We start from the raw sequence: 14,514 nt of genomic DNA, 5'->3' as shown, positions 1-14,514 counted from the left end.
CAATTTAACAATTTAATAATACACAATGCAAGGCATGAGGTTACATAAATAACTCAATGGCAACTACTCTAACTAAACAATTCAACTAAACAAACAAGTCCTGTGGAGTATTAAGGCACGGACTCTGGCGGGGATTCAGGCCAAAGACCTTTATTGCTACAAGTGTCTGCTTTTTATACAGTTACAGCTCTCTCATGCGCCACAAAATGCGTCCTGATTGGTTACCACACACAGTCCATGCACTTCTCAGTCAGGATTGGCTGCCTGCAGGTGTCCACGCGCTCTTCTCTAACCATTCTCCTTCCTTCTTCTGCTCCAGTACCTCCCCTTTGGTTGCTCATGAGAATGTCATGCGCTTCTCCACTTCCTCCTTGGTTGTTTACCATCTTTAAAGCCACAGTTCTTTCTCCTCAAGGTCAAGCCTCTGCAAGGTAATCCCAACATCTCCCCCTTTTTGTTTTTCTACAAACAAAACCTGATGGACCATTCGCTGCAACATGGTATGCAAACATGAAAGCAAACAGAGAACAATCAACAAGACAACAAAAGATGGCTAATGGTAAGAGTATCATTTTACACAGAGATTTCAACCACCCTGAAAGGCCCCAATCCTGCAATAACTTGTCAAACCAAGAGGTATCGTCAGACGCCACGGCATGTAATACCTTGGCGTACTTCCAAATGTCATTAACGTCTGTAAGTATTCGTCTGGTGTTATCCACAAAAACACAACAGGTCTCGTTTATCAGAGTACAGATTCCACCTGCTTGAGCAGTGAGAATATCTAACGCCTCACGGTTTTGCCATACTACCGCTCTGAGAGATTCGACCTCTCGCTGCAAGCCTAAAATTGCGTCTGCAGTGCGATTAGCAATAATTTCTATTTCTGCCGACAAGTTAACTATTGCTTTTTCTAGTTGTAATACTCCTAGCGATGGAAAAAGCGCCCGTACAAAGCTATGATAACCTTTATTATATCTCACCAAAGGATTTGTAGTTATAGAGCGCTTTGCCCTAAAAGCTTTCCATGTTCCTCTAATGATACCGCTAATTTCAGTCTGATTAATTATCTGCAAATTAGGAACTAGGACGCCCATGGTACAGTCCCCTGACCAGTTCCCGGGCAGCTGTTTCCTGGCCAATTGATCTCCACACAACCACCACAACCCTTCTGGCAGATTGCAAGTGGCATTTATCCTTTGGCTGTTGTTGTTGCTGCTTCGTCCCCAGAAATAGTCCGCCCATGGCTGCACCCTATATCCCTCTGAGTAGTTGCTCGCGCCGCTGTCACTGTGGGATATTTTTAGTGCGATTGCTGTCCAGTTCCCCTCAGTCTGATTAAACCTCCCCAGGTTTATACTGTTCACAGCTGTATAATTAACATACACTACCGTTTCATTGATCAATGTTAAAACATAACGTTGATCTTGATATGGTACATAGTGTTGCTTACACTGGTAGCTTGTAATGAACATCGCATAGGGGTTCCTTTCCGTCCAATTACTCAGGGGAAGGCCCAATAACGGGCTCTATATCTGATCTGCAGTTCCACAGATCCAGCAGTTGGTAGCGTTAGTATAATTAACCGCACTCTGCAGCAGTGACACAAACGTGTTTGCTGTAAAGACAGCACAAATGCTGCCCACAGCTATCAGCTCAAGCAGCACCCTTACCATGAACTTACTGCCTCCCTCCATCATCGTTGCCTGATATATCATTTTATATTACAACAGAAATATCGAATATACCCAAAATTCTCTATCCCCTCAACTCTGTTACACTGTATACACCGTGGGGAGAGTGTCTGGTTCAGGTATACACTTTGATTTCCTGTAAAAGAAATGATATATTTATGACGATAATTACAACGACATAGAACAAAGCCACAACACCGTTTACAAATAGGACATATTGAAGTTCCTGCTCTTGAACGTCCAGGGAGTGCTGCTGAGACGGTCAACAAGCCGTCATTTCCCATACAGAAGAGCGAAAGCATCAGCTGGCGATACGTCGGAGTCAGACTCCGCGTCCATGGGACATGTGACAGGATCTTCTGGTCTTACCGCTGGCTGTACCAACCTGGCCGGTACCCACTTCGCTCCATCCCCTGTTGAGACACAAGTATACCCTCGACCCCAGGTTACCAACCTGAATGGACCTTCCCATTTCCCTGTTAACAAATATTTTACCCAAACTTCCGCGTGACTATCCGCCCCAATACCATTCAGTCCTGTCAGGGATGAAAAATGCTTTAATAATACTGGCTGTTGGGTGGCATCATCAATGGTCAAATGATTAAGGGCATATACTGCCTTCTGCAGTTGGGCCTGTGGGGATTCCCCAAGCATTCCCCCTTTTTGTTTTTCTAACATGCTTTTCAGGGTTTGATGGGCACGTTCAACTATGCCTTGGCCTTGCGGGGAATGTGGAATACCTGTGATATGGACTAGGCCCCAGTCCCGGAAAAACTTTTGAGTCACAGCACTGATATAGCCAGGGCCATTATCAGTCTTCACTTGTCGCGGAATTCCAAGGGCAGCAAAAGCACCTCGGAAGTGTCGGATAACATCGCGGGCTCTTTCCTCAGTCTCGGGCGTAGCCCAGAGGGCTCCAGAATAGGTATCTACTGAGACATGTACATACTTCTGCTTTCCAAAAGAAGGAACATGTGTAACGTCGGTTTGCCAAAGTTGAAGCGCCTTAAAACCACGAGGATTCACTCCAATTGGGTGACCTGGGGCAAAGGGTTGACAATCTGGGCACATTTGTAAAATGGTTCGGGCAACAGACCAGGGGAAGTGGAACTGTTTGCGTAAGGCCTTTGCTGACTGATGGAAAAAAGAATGTGATAATTGTGCCTGTTCTCGAAGAGATGGGACTGGTGCGGCCCAGGCGAGAGCAGCAAGACGATCTGCCTGCCTATTGCCTTCCGCCAAGAAACCAGGCAACTCGGTGTGGCTGCGGATATGCAGTACATAGTAGGGATGTTGTCGAGCACTTAATAAGGTCCATAGCTGTTTAAATAAACAAAAAAGTTTTTCCTGATCGACCTGTTTTAACCAACCTTTCTCCAATCTCCTGACAACTCCGGCAACATATTGCGAGTCTGTTACCAGGTTCAGCGGTTCAGACCATTTCCAAAAGACTTGGACAACAGCGGTGAGTTCTACAATTTGAGGGGAACCTTTGACCTGATGGACTTCCTGCCGCCAGTCACCTCTCTCATACCATACCACCACGGCCTTCCCAGTCTTCCCAGATCCGTCTGTAAATACAGTGATTCAATCAACAGGTGTGGGCCTACATAGTGGTGGCACTATCAGCAACACCTCTCCGCAAAGAGAAAAAAGCTTATGAGCGGGCAAGTGAATTGACAGCTGCCCTGGATATCCTTCCAGTGCAATTTGTAGTGGTAGGCTATTAGCACAACACCAGGTTAAATACTCCATGGTTAATGGTACATATACCGTGTGAACTTCTCATCCACTGAGCTCAACTGCTCTTTTCCGTCCCTTGCGGATCAGAATAGACAGCATTTCCACCCTAGTGACTATGGTTTTAGTAGGCTGATGTGATAAAAACACCCATTCAAGGATCACCAAAGGATCATGTTTCAAATCTGGAACCCACTGAGCGATCAACCCCAAAGGCTGTCAGTCGTGATTGACAATAAACAGTTGTAAGTCCTTTTCTTCCATGAGTCAATGGGCTTGGTTCTCCTGTAATTTCACAGCTATTTGTTCTAACGCTGCTTTCGCCTCAGTGTTAAGCTCGTGCTTCGAAGAAATATTCGGGTCCCTCTTCAATAGGCTAAATAGAGGCGCCAATATGTCATTGTTAATGCCTAAGAGAGATCGCACCCAATTAATGGTGCCAAGTAGTTTCTGTAGATCATTCAAGGTCTGTACGTTGGGATCCAACTTCACAGCCTGGGGTTCGATTGTAGCATCTAGGATCTTCCACCCCAGGTATTTCCAGGGGGGTATAGTTTGTACCTTTTCCGGTGCTATTTGCAGACCAAACTCTTCCAGACTTTTCCTTGTGTCCTGTATCACCGGCGCTAATAGATCTGGCACAGCTCCAGTGAACAAGATGTCATCCATATAGTGGTAACATATGGTATTCGGATGGCAATGCCTGACACCAGAGAGTGCTGCGGCTACATACATCTGACATATCGTGGGGCTATTCTTCATCCCCTGTGGTAGAACAGTCCAGTGATAGCACTGCATTGGGCGGTGCTGGTTTACTGCTGGTACTGAAAAAGCAAATCAGGGTGCATCCTCGGGTGCTAGTGGAATAGTAAAAAAGCAGTCTTTAAGGTCCACTATCACAATGTCCCAATTTCGAGGTAACATTGTAGGTGACGGTAAGCCGGGCTGTAAGTCCCCCATATTTACGATGACGTTATTTACTTCGCGCAGATCGTGCAATGTTCGCCATTTTCCACTCTTCTTCTTGATAACAAATACAGGAGTATTCCATGGGCTCGTGGTGGGCACAAGATGTCCTTGCTGGAGTTGTTTGGTAACTAGTTCTTTGAGTGCCTCGGCCTTCTCCTTTGGTAGGGGCCACTGGTCCACCCAAATTGGATCATTGCTAAGCCATTTTAGGTGGAGAACAGGCCGCTCTGCAGTGGCCCCCCCTAAAAATGTCTTGACTCACAAGTTTGGATAGTCACTCCCCAGGAACCTAATACATCTCGACCCCACAGGTTCAGGGGCACCTGGACAACGTAAGGTTGGATATTGGCTATCTGGCGCTCTGGACCTACAACTTGAATGACTTGGGCACTCTGCCGAGAAGTGGAAACTCCGCCGACTCCAGCGATGTTAGCACCTGCAGCTATGGTGGGCCAGGTCGGCGGCCAGCATGAAGCAGAGATAATGGTAACATCTGTTCCAGTATCTATCATTCCAGTAATGGTAATAGATTCTGGAGTCCCTGTCACATTTCGCAAAACACACTCCAGATTCGGGCGTGCGGTCTGGATGCGCTGAGCCCAAAAGATCTCTGGAGCTCCTGTAGAACCAAAAGCTCCCGCACCTCTTTCCTCCTGGGTGGCATGTGGTGCCATGCCTTTGAAGGGTACTAACTGGGCAATGCAAGTCCCGGCCAAGATGGAAACAGGCGGGGACGGTGTCCATACCATCGCCTGGATCTGTCCCGTATAATCAGCGTCTATTACACCCGGTAGGACAAACAAGCCTTGCACGGTCGTACTTGACCGTCCCACCAGTAGAGCGCTAAGGCCTGACCCCAAAGGGCCTCGCACTGTCAAAGGGACCCGGTACACGCCCTGATCTAAAATGGTGAGGTCGGCGGCTGTGGTGACATCCACTCCAGCACTGCCTCTGGTGGTGGCGCGGAGGCCATCCAGGCCCGTGGTTGGTGGTAGTTCGGGCCTAAACTGTTCTGGCTCGGGGGATACTGAGAGCGGGGTACTTGTGTCGGAGCGCACCCCTGAGTCACACTGGCTTTCCCGATTCCCTGTTTTTGTGGTAAAAGCTGCCCGTTCCTCCTGTACTTAGAATGGCATTGGTTGGTGAAATGCCTGCCCTTCCCACAGCGGGGGCAAATACCCGGGCCTATTCCTCCTGCTGCACCTTGCTGTGGACAGTTTCTTTTAAAATGACCCGGTTTGCCACATCTAAAGCATGCTTTGTCTTTGATTTGTACTGCAGCGGCAAACGCTGAGGCCAGAGCCTCAGTTTGATAGGTAATGGATCCGACCTTATTACACGCTTCTACCATCTCGATAAGGTTTGGATTCCTTAAAGTCTGCAAAATTTGCTTACAGTCTACATTCGCATTCTCAACCGCCAACTGCAAGATCAATGCCTCTTTGGCCTCCATATTGTCAACCTGCTTGTTAATCGCCTCCTGCAGCCGGTTGATGAAAAGCATATATGGTTCATTCGGTGCTTGCTTAACAGCAGTAAAGGACTTCATTGCTTTACTAGTGTCGGGAACTTTCAACAAGGCTTGATGAGCCAGATCAGCAGACTGTCTAAGAATCTCGGGTGCCAATCGTGCCTGCAGTTGTGGCGAGTCGATTGGTGCCTCTCCTGTAAGTTGAGGAATGCCTGCCCCCCTTAAAGGATCCCCTTCACCCCGCCCCAGATTATCTTACCGCTGCCCTGTTACACAGGTCTCGCCACTGAGACATAAAAAGTACTCTCTGTGTAGGGGTGAGTATAAGGTCCATCAGCTGCTTGATGCCAAAGGGAGTTAACAGCTGCCCTCTCAGCACAGTGTTTAACAGTCCTTGCGCAAAAGGCGAAGTCAGCCCATGCTGCATGACTGTCTTCCGCACCTCCTTGACCATCTCCCACCGCATTGGTTCCCAGGTATTCGGCGCATTTTGTCACATTACAACAGGGCATGCGATGTGAGTGGCGATCTCTACCTCCCCCTCTGCCAAGGCCTGTTGTCTCATACTTTGCCAATGTTGGGCAGGGTCGTATCTTGACTTGGGGGAAGGATCGCCCCAGGCAGCCCCCTCCTCTTGCGGCACAGACGACCAGTGCTCATGTTCCAGGTCAGGAGGCGGGGGCCAAGAAGGACTCGCCACCTCCATTGGTTGCGTTAGCGGTGGGGGGGGCTTGGGTTGCTCGTTCTCATCATCCCCAGCTTGGCATCCCTTCCCTCCCGGGACTGTGGCAGCAGCAGCTGCAGCCGCTGTCTGCTCTGATTTTATCGCCTTTATAGAGTTGTTAACTAATCGCTAGGTTGTTAACACTTTCGCAGCCATATGATCCCTTTTAGGGGCTGCCTCAAACACCAATTCCCCTGCTTTCTCCCAAGTATCTAGCTCAAAAGCTGTTGCAGAGTCTGCTGCTAGCCCCTGGCTTTTCAAAAATGCTAACAATAATCGTAACGTTGTTTCATCATAAGTAATCCCCCTCTTCTTCAAAATCTTTACTATAATACAAAGGATTGCTTTTTCTTCCGAGGACATTTGCAACCCCATTACTTCACGTCCCCAGCTGCTCACCTCTTTGGTGATTATTCGTCCAGACTGCAGCTCTCTGTCCCGCTGCTTCTATCTTCGTTCAGCTGGGCTACTCCACCGGTCATTCTCTTACCATGATTCAAGTCCCTGTTCGGGCACCATTTGTGGAGTATTAAGGCACGGACTCTGGCGGGGATTCAAGCCAAAGACCTTCATTGCTACAAGTGTCTGCTTTTTATACAGTTACAGCGCTCTCACGCGCCACAAAATGCATCCTGATTGGTTACCACACACAGTCCATGCGCTTCTCAGTCAGGATTGGCTGCCTGCAGGTGTCCACGCGCTCTTCTCTAACCATTCTCCTTCCTTCTTCTGCTCCAGTACCTCCCCTTTGGTTGCTCATGAGAATGTCATGCGCTTCTCCACTTCCTCCTTGGTTGTTTACCATCTTTAAAGCCACAGTTCCTTCTCCTCAAGGTCAAGCCTCTGCAAGGTAATCCCAACAGAGTCCCCTACAACACATCTGCTACACTTCGACAAAGACAGGAGAGAGAAAGAGAGAGAGAGAAGGGAGAGGGAGAGAGAGGGAGACAGCAAAGAAGATATCACCACCCATGGATCCAGCAGCATCCCGTTGGTCCTCTTGATGCTCCTTGGTGGTGGGGGTCCCCATTTCCGCTTCTGATGGTGTCATTTTTATACAGTCCGAGTCCCACAATCTCCATCTGATCCCAAGGAACTTCACGCATATACAACAGGCTGGTTCCAAGAAACTTCATGCATATGCAACAGGCTGATGCAACAGGCAATGGCACATCTGCAGACCTTGGTGTCTCCTCTCACCGTATCTCTGCTCTACGGGAACAGGTCCTTGTGCCTGCACCGTATCTCTGCTCTGTGGGAACCAGTATCTCGGTCTTCTCTGGGATCCACTCCATATCAAGGCATGTTCAAGCCATTGTACCAAAAAAGGTGTGGATTCCTCGGAACAGAAACCACATATCGGTCCGCCACACCACCCCGTGGCTTAAACATTGATCAGAAATCTCATCCATGAGTGTGACATGAAGTTAAGTTTAGAAAGGATAGAAAAAGGAAAAAGAAAAGGTAGAAGTGACAATACATGCACACAGTAACTACAACTATTTTTCACAACATCTCGTTATAACTATAATATATCTAAGTCTAACAGATTCTACATATCAGAAACATGTCCCATGCCAAGTTTGAGAACTTGTTTACGGCTCGGGGGGATTAGAAGCAGGAGGTGATTGTCCACAATGATAATCACAAGGTAAACACACATATATCAAAAGAATAATTACAGCAATAGTTAACAAAACTAACGCCACAAAATAAAGTGTAATGATTAGGTATATTTCGGCTATTTTGTTCTTTCCTCTTGTGATTCTTCCAGCAATACAGTTCACGAATGGTGTCTTTGTCGTGACGGGAGAGTATCTTTTTTGCATTGGTCTCGGGTTTTCAGCGATACGAAGCTGGTCGTTGTTGTCGGTTGTGGCCCTCATGGTCAGTACAGAGGCTGATGGCCATGCTACCCTGGCGCACTGGAGTTGAGGTCTGCATACGCAGCAAGAAAAATGGATTTCCACGCCTCCAGCCCAGAGTGCATGTGTGGTTTGGGTCTGGGTACTCTCGTCACGGATTTTTCCCGCCTTCCAGTTTTGTTGCTTCAGTTCCAATACAAATTATCAATAATCTTTGTTGTATTCACCTCCCCCTACCCTGTGACTCCATCTGATCTTAAATTGCTATTTCAGAATTAGGGACATTGACTAAGTCTCCCTCATCTTCCTGCAAGGGGATATGGTTAGTTAGCTGGACCATTCGTATGTGGTTAATAAGTTAACAGCTTTCATTATAGTTGACTTTATACAAGATATTGCTACACCTATAATAATTACAATTACAATAAACATCATTACAGATTGTATCAAACTTTGGGCCCAACCAGTGACACCAAATCCAAACCAACTAAATACCTTTGAAAGCCAGCTAACACTCATTGATTCTTGGAGCTCATGGGTGTCCTTCGCTACTTGTCGCATCTTCTCTAGTTGGACATTAAGATCCAGTGTAACGTTAGGGATATGAATACAACAATCAGTATCCAAAAGATTCAAATAACCACAAAGACCATTTTGATATACCAACATTAAGTCTAGTGCCATGTGGTTTTGAAGAGCCATTTTTGATGTAGCTTGCAATTGTCGATTAAGCAGCTGTACACTAGTTTCAGTAGCATTAGCTAGTTTTTCTACTTGATAAGCTAACCTACTTAACCATAATCGCGTCCGCACGGTAGCACTCCCAAATCCCCAGAATCCTTCCATTCCCTAGGCTATGCGGGTAGCGGTCCCTGGGTCTTGCCACCCCTCTGCCTCTCTGTCCAGTGTCACTTTTGCCCGCTTCATGTGGGTTATCCAGTGGGGTCAAATAGGGGTTTGCTTCCACATGGGACATAATGTCGGGAGACCCAAAGTACATTGAAGTTCGGGTAGTCCCGCCCATAAAGAAGTGTACATATTACCATTGCTACAGGCCCAAATCAAACCAGCCAGAGCGTCACCAGAGGCAACATGACAGTCATTGCGAGGTGCAAAATCTGCACTCACTGATTTATATTGTACACTATGACTTCGACACAAACAGCCCATTTTTAAGGTACTATAAACTGGCCAATAATATTTAACCCAATCGTATTGTTTCCAGTTAGAACAATTTATTGCATTTTGACAGGACCACAGCACTGACTTGTTTGATACTGAGCCAAAAGAAAATCCTGGTTTGAATGGCGTAAAACCCTGTCCATCTAATCCGAACCAGACACAACCCTTATTGGGATTTTTTCTCTTTTTCTTGGTGTTGCGTTAAGAGGCAGAGCAATTTGGCAGAAACTAAACCCCCTTGCTTTCCAGTCAATCCTCAGATATCAGAGGGACTGGGGGCGGCTGAGCTTAGGTTCTGAGTGATACCCAAAGTTAGCGTTAGTAGTCCGGTCATGCCCAACACCTTCGTTGGACTATCACGGGTCCGGATGCACTACTAACATCACACTACCTGCTCAGCCGGACACCTCCTGAACTAACACGGCCGCACTCAAAGGTACGGTCACGTTCAGGGACCACACACGGCTGAGTCAATCAATAGTGCGATTTATTGAAGCAACAGATACACAGGTTCTTTGGATTGCCGGTGATAAATTCACTACCTATAAAGCACGTGCAAATACCAAAAATATGAGTGACACTACTTGGCTATAAACGCGTTAAAAGATGTAAAGTGACTCTATAGAGATTTCTAAGTTTCCCGGGGAGGCACTTGGTATGACCAAGGGTTCGAATCTTACCCAACGGCGTCCCGATGGGGGGGAAGAGAGGCTCAGCCCGTCGACTGATCCCAGAAGTTAGAGTAGTACACGACGATGGTATCTTCCCTAACATCCAGCTCTTAAAACACTATTTTATAGTATTTTACTTTGCAGGTGGAGCTTGAGTGACTCTAGTCATACATACCTTTATCAGGATTGGTGCAGAATTCTCTCGCTTCGCATTTAAAGGTACAGACTAGGAAAAATTCAGTGCGCACACTCATTGAGGAGGGGTCGCACCTTGGGGGGGTGGTAACTTTTGAGAGGGGTGTGCGTTTTAGTATTATAATGATATTATAATTAGCAAAGTTCACTCCAAGTACAACACTTCATCAAAGTTGACAGGTCCTTGGCCCAGGGCATCGCAAGCGCAGCTTATCAATGTACATACTCTGCATCCCTAAACTCCCCTGTTCACAGAGCGTGGCCGCGAGGTCTCCACTCCGCTCCACCCTCCATGTAATCTCTCCCAGAGTCAGCACACCAGGCGCCCCTGATGTTGCCAACATCCAAGGCTGTTCAGGGAGTCTCCATGTCACAGACCCATTGTACACTAGTGCTACGTTCCACCTGGTTTCAAGGCTGTTCTTAGAGGGTAAATTTCCAAAGGACCCCTCAGCAATTACTCCACATTATCCACCCCGTGACTATAGTCACTCAAGCTTCACGATTCTTTTCCTTTAGAATGGATGGGGAGTGTCACATACACTCTTGCTATGAGGATCATCGAGCGCACAGATATTTCGTGGGGATATGGACAAATGTTTCAACATAATCCAAAGTCTAAAATGCAAAGCAATTGTTAAAATAAAACACGATGCGGTGAGCATTAATAAGACAACAACAGGGTGAAGCATCTCGTTGAAGATTCCTGTTGTGGTAGGTGACCATCCAAACAAAGTGTCCCACCAGTGGTGTCCTCCATCCCTTCTTACTCTTTCCAACACTTGATATATTCTCGCAACATCATGATGGACAGTAATCAGAGTCTTTTGTCCATTTTCCCGAACTTGTTTCAACAACCGCTTCAGGTCTTCATGTTGTAGTAGTTTTCTCACCAGGGTAAGATTCATTCCTACAGGGACAGGTAGCAGATCTCGAAATAGAATATAATTTGATTGTACTAGTTGGTAAGATGTAACAGGAGCTGAATAGATAAAGTCACATCCTACAATTTTAGTAAAGTTACAAACACAAATATTTGAGTGATTGTTAGTATCCACAGTAACATTATCTACAAACACAAAATCACAAGAGGTTCTCATACAAACACACCCTTTTCCAATATATACAAGCACAGTTTCAAGGGTTTCATTGGGATGTATTTCAAAATGACAAATGTTTCATTCAGTGTCAAGACAAATGTCTTGGCCTTTGATGATATTACTTTCACAAATGAATCCCTGCTGGACAATCTTGTCCTCTATTCCATTGTATACACCAAGTTGTATTTATGGGTTGATTATATTGTAGGATGCTAGTTGCTCTTCCCCAGGGTCGCAAATCAGATGTTCCCCATATGATCTGATTGCAGGTAAAAGTTGCATTCAAGCCTTTTTCATAATATGTACAGGTTGTGCTATCAATAGTAGAAAAATTAAATGGCTGATTAATTTGTACAGAAACTCGCCTTCTGTCTGGGGAATAAGGATTCACTATTTCAGTGATACCCCGGGTATTCCACAGTCGTAACAAACTTCCTGCTATATCCGTAGGGAGAATACCCATCGGAAGGGGATCTTCTACAGATTTAGGCAAAGGCAAACAAGTGGTAATACTTGATTCATTGAGGACACTTGCAAGCCCCTTTATCAAGGTTAAAACCAAGTTATCCTCCAAACCATGGGTGGCTTGGACTCATAAAGTTCGCTTGTTTTTACCTTGGATATGTTCCTGATTCTGGCAATAGATTTGCCATAACACATATAAACATATTAAACCAAGGCATATCTTTCTAACACACGTTAAAAACGCCATTTTTAGCTGTTGTGTTTTCAACAATAAAGCTAATTATGTTCATAACACATAATTACAAGTACTATAAAAATAACTATTATAACTACAAAAGATAGTATCCCTTGAGGACACTCCAGCTCAACATGAGACAAATCTTCTTCCCCAGTGTTCTTCTCCTTTCTTCTCCTGATCTCAGGATTCCACCTGCAAGAGATCAGATAAAGCAACTTGGCTCGATCTCAAACCGGTTAAAAAGATGGAATGATCCATCTAGTATGGATTTGATGATCTTTCCCATAGGCATCCATGGCTACCCATGCATACAGGTTTTTTTGAGCTTTCAGTACTAGAGGTACTTGTCCCACGGTGGGTAGATTCACTAAAACTGGTTGTCCTGGATAATACACTGAATTCCTCGGGTTCTTATTCTCCTTAGTCCCAGGTAAGAGGGATGGGGGATTAGGGCAAAAAGCTATGGGTCTGGGGCAACCGCTTACTCCCCAGCGTCCATTGACTTTAGTTACTGCATCAGATACTTGTTGTGCCCATCCAGGGTCATGTGGTCTCAGGGTTTGTTTAAGGAGTCCATTAGTACGTTCTACAATACCATTCGCCTGAGGGTAATATGAGGTATGAAAAATCCACTGTATCCCTTCATCTCGTGACCACTCTTGGACCACCCCGGCAGTAAAGTGACTACCATTGTCTAATTGGATAACTCTGGGTTTAGGAAAACAGCTAAACCATGATTTCAGACTGCTCACTGTATACTCTCCTGTTGCTCGTGGGACAGCTTCAGCTTGAGTTAGTCCAGAAATTACCTCAACTCCTACCAATATGTACCTCTTTCCTTCTGAGAGACGAAAAGGACCGATGTAGTCTACTTGCCAAGTGTCCCACAGTCCCTTATTGTCCCTTAAGTGTAGGGGTTGATCCTTGAGAGGGTTATGCTCCCCTAATCGTGTACGGCATAGGCCGCATGCTGAAGTGACAGTGTTACATAGCTCCCTGGTCACAGACCATCCCCTGCTAATTGCCTCTTTATAAAGGTCTTTACTTCCAGAATGGCCTCATTTAACATGTAACCATTCTAACAGATGTTCCCATTTTTCCCCTTCCGCTGCTAATGTGGCTAAGCGGGTTAGCGAATCTACTTGATTATTCAAAAGGTGGGAAGGGTGGTCTCCTTTTTGGTGTGCAGCTACCCATCCTACTAGAAGAGACTTCTGTTTAGCAATGCTTAGAATGTCTTCCCATTTTTCTTGCTGCCACACCGGTATCCGGTTAACTTCCCACTGGTTTTGTTCCCAAAATGGGAGCCATTCAGTACATCCCTTGAATACAGCATGTGAATCGGTATAAATAAACACTGGTTCTTTGTTTTCTGCTTCTCGTTTTATCACACTCCAAACTGCTATCAACTCTCCTACCTGAGCACTTCCCTCCCCTTCTGTCACTATCCGGTTCCCTGAATCAACGTGCAGTGCTACTGCTCCGTACTTCCATACCTTTCCCTCTCTTTTAGAGGATGCATCAGTAAACCATACATTCTTTAGTTGGGAATCAAAGGGAGGAGCAGGTTTTATAACTGAAGGAGGCAGCTCCTGATCTGGGTGATCAGAAGTTGGATCCTGTATTTGAAGCATCTTAGGTAACCCTTCCTCTACCTGGTGCGTATGACAGTAGTGGTCTAACTGTGCATACCATTTCCTTACTGTTTCTCGCTGTGCAACTCCAACAGGAGGTGGGGTTCCAGCTAGTATCGGTTTCAAAACCTTAAAGGGTCCTCTTAAAATAATTGACTGTTGTCGTATGATTTTTTCAGCTTCTTGCAAGGCAAGGTTAACTACAAAAAGGCCTTTCTCCCAAGTTGAGTATCGCTTCTCTGCATCTTTAAAACTGCGTGAATAAAATCCTATGGGGCGAGTCGGACCATCAGGTCCACATTGCCACATATGTATGGATAATCCATGGATTGCAAAACCCCATTCGATATGGAATGGATCTGTTGGGTGTATTGGCCCTAAAGCCTGATGCACTCCAGCCTCAAAAATCAACAATTTTAAGGCTTCCTCATGGGCTGGGGTCCAGTCCCAGGCAGCTTTTTTGCGTGTTAAATCATACAAGGGACGTGCTATGATGGAAAAATCTGGAATGCGCTTTCTCCAAAATACCGGCAGACCTAGGGCATGTTGTAACTCCTTCTTGTTTT

The sequence above is a fragment of the Phaethon aethereus genome (genome assembly GCF_964289735.1).
Source record: "Phaethon aethereus genome assembly, chromosome: W".
Classification (NCBI taxonomy): domain Eukaryota; kingdom Metazoa; phylum Chordata; class Aves; order Phaethontiformes; family Phaethontidae; genus Phaethon; species Phaethon aethereus.
This window is presented reverse-complemented; position numbering follows the sequence as displayed.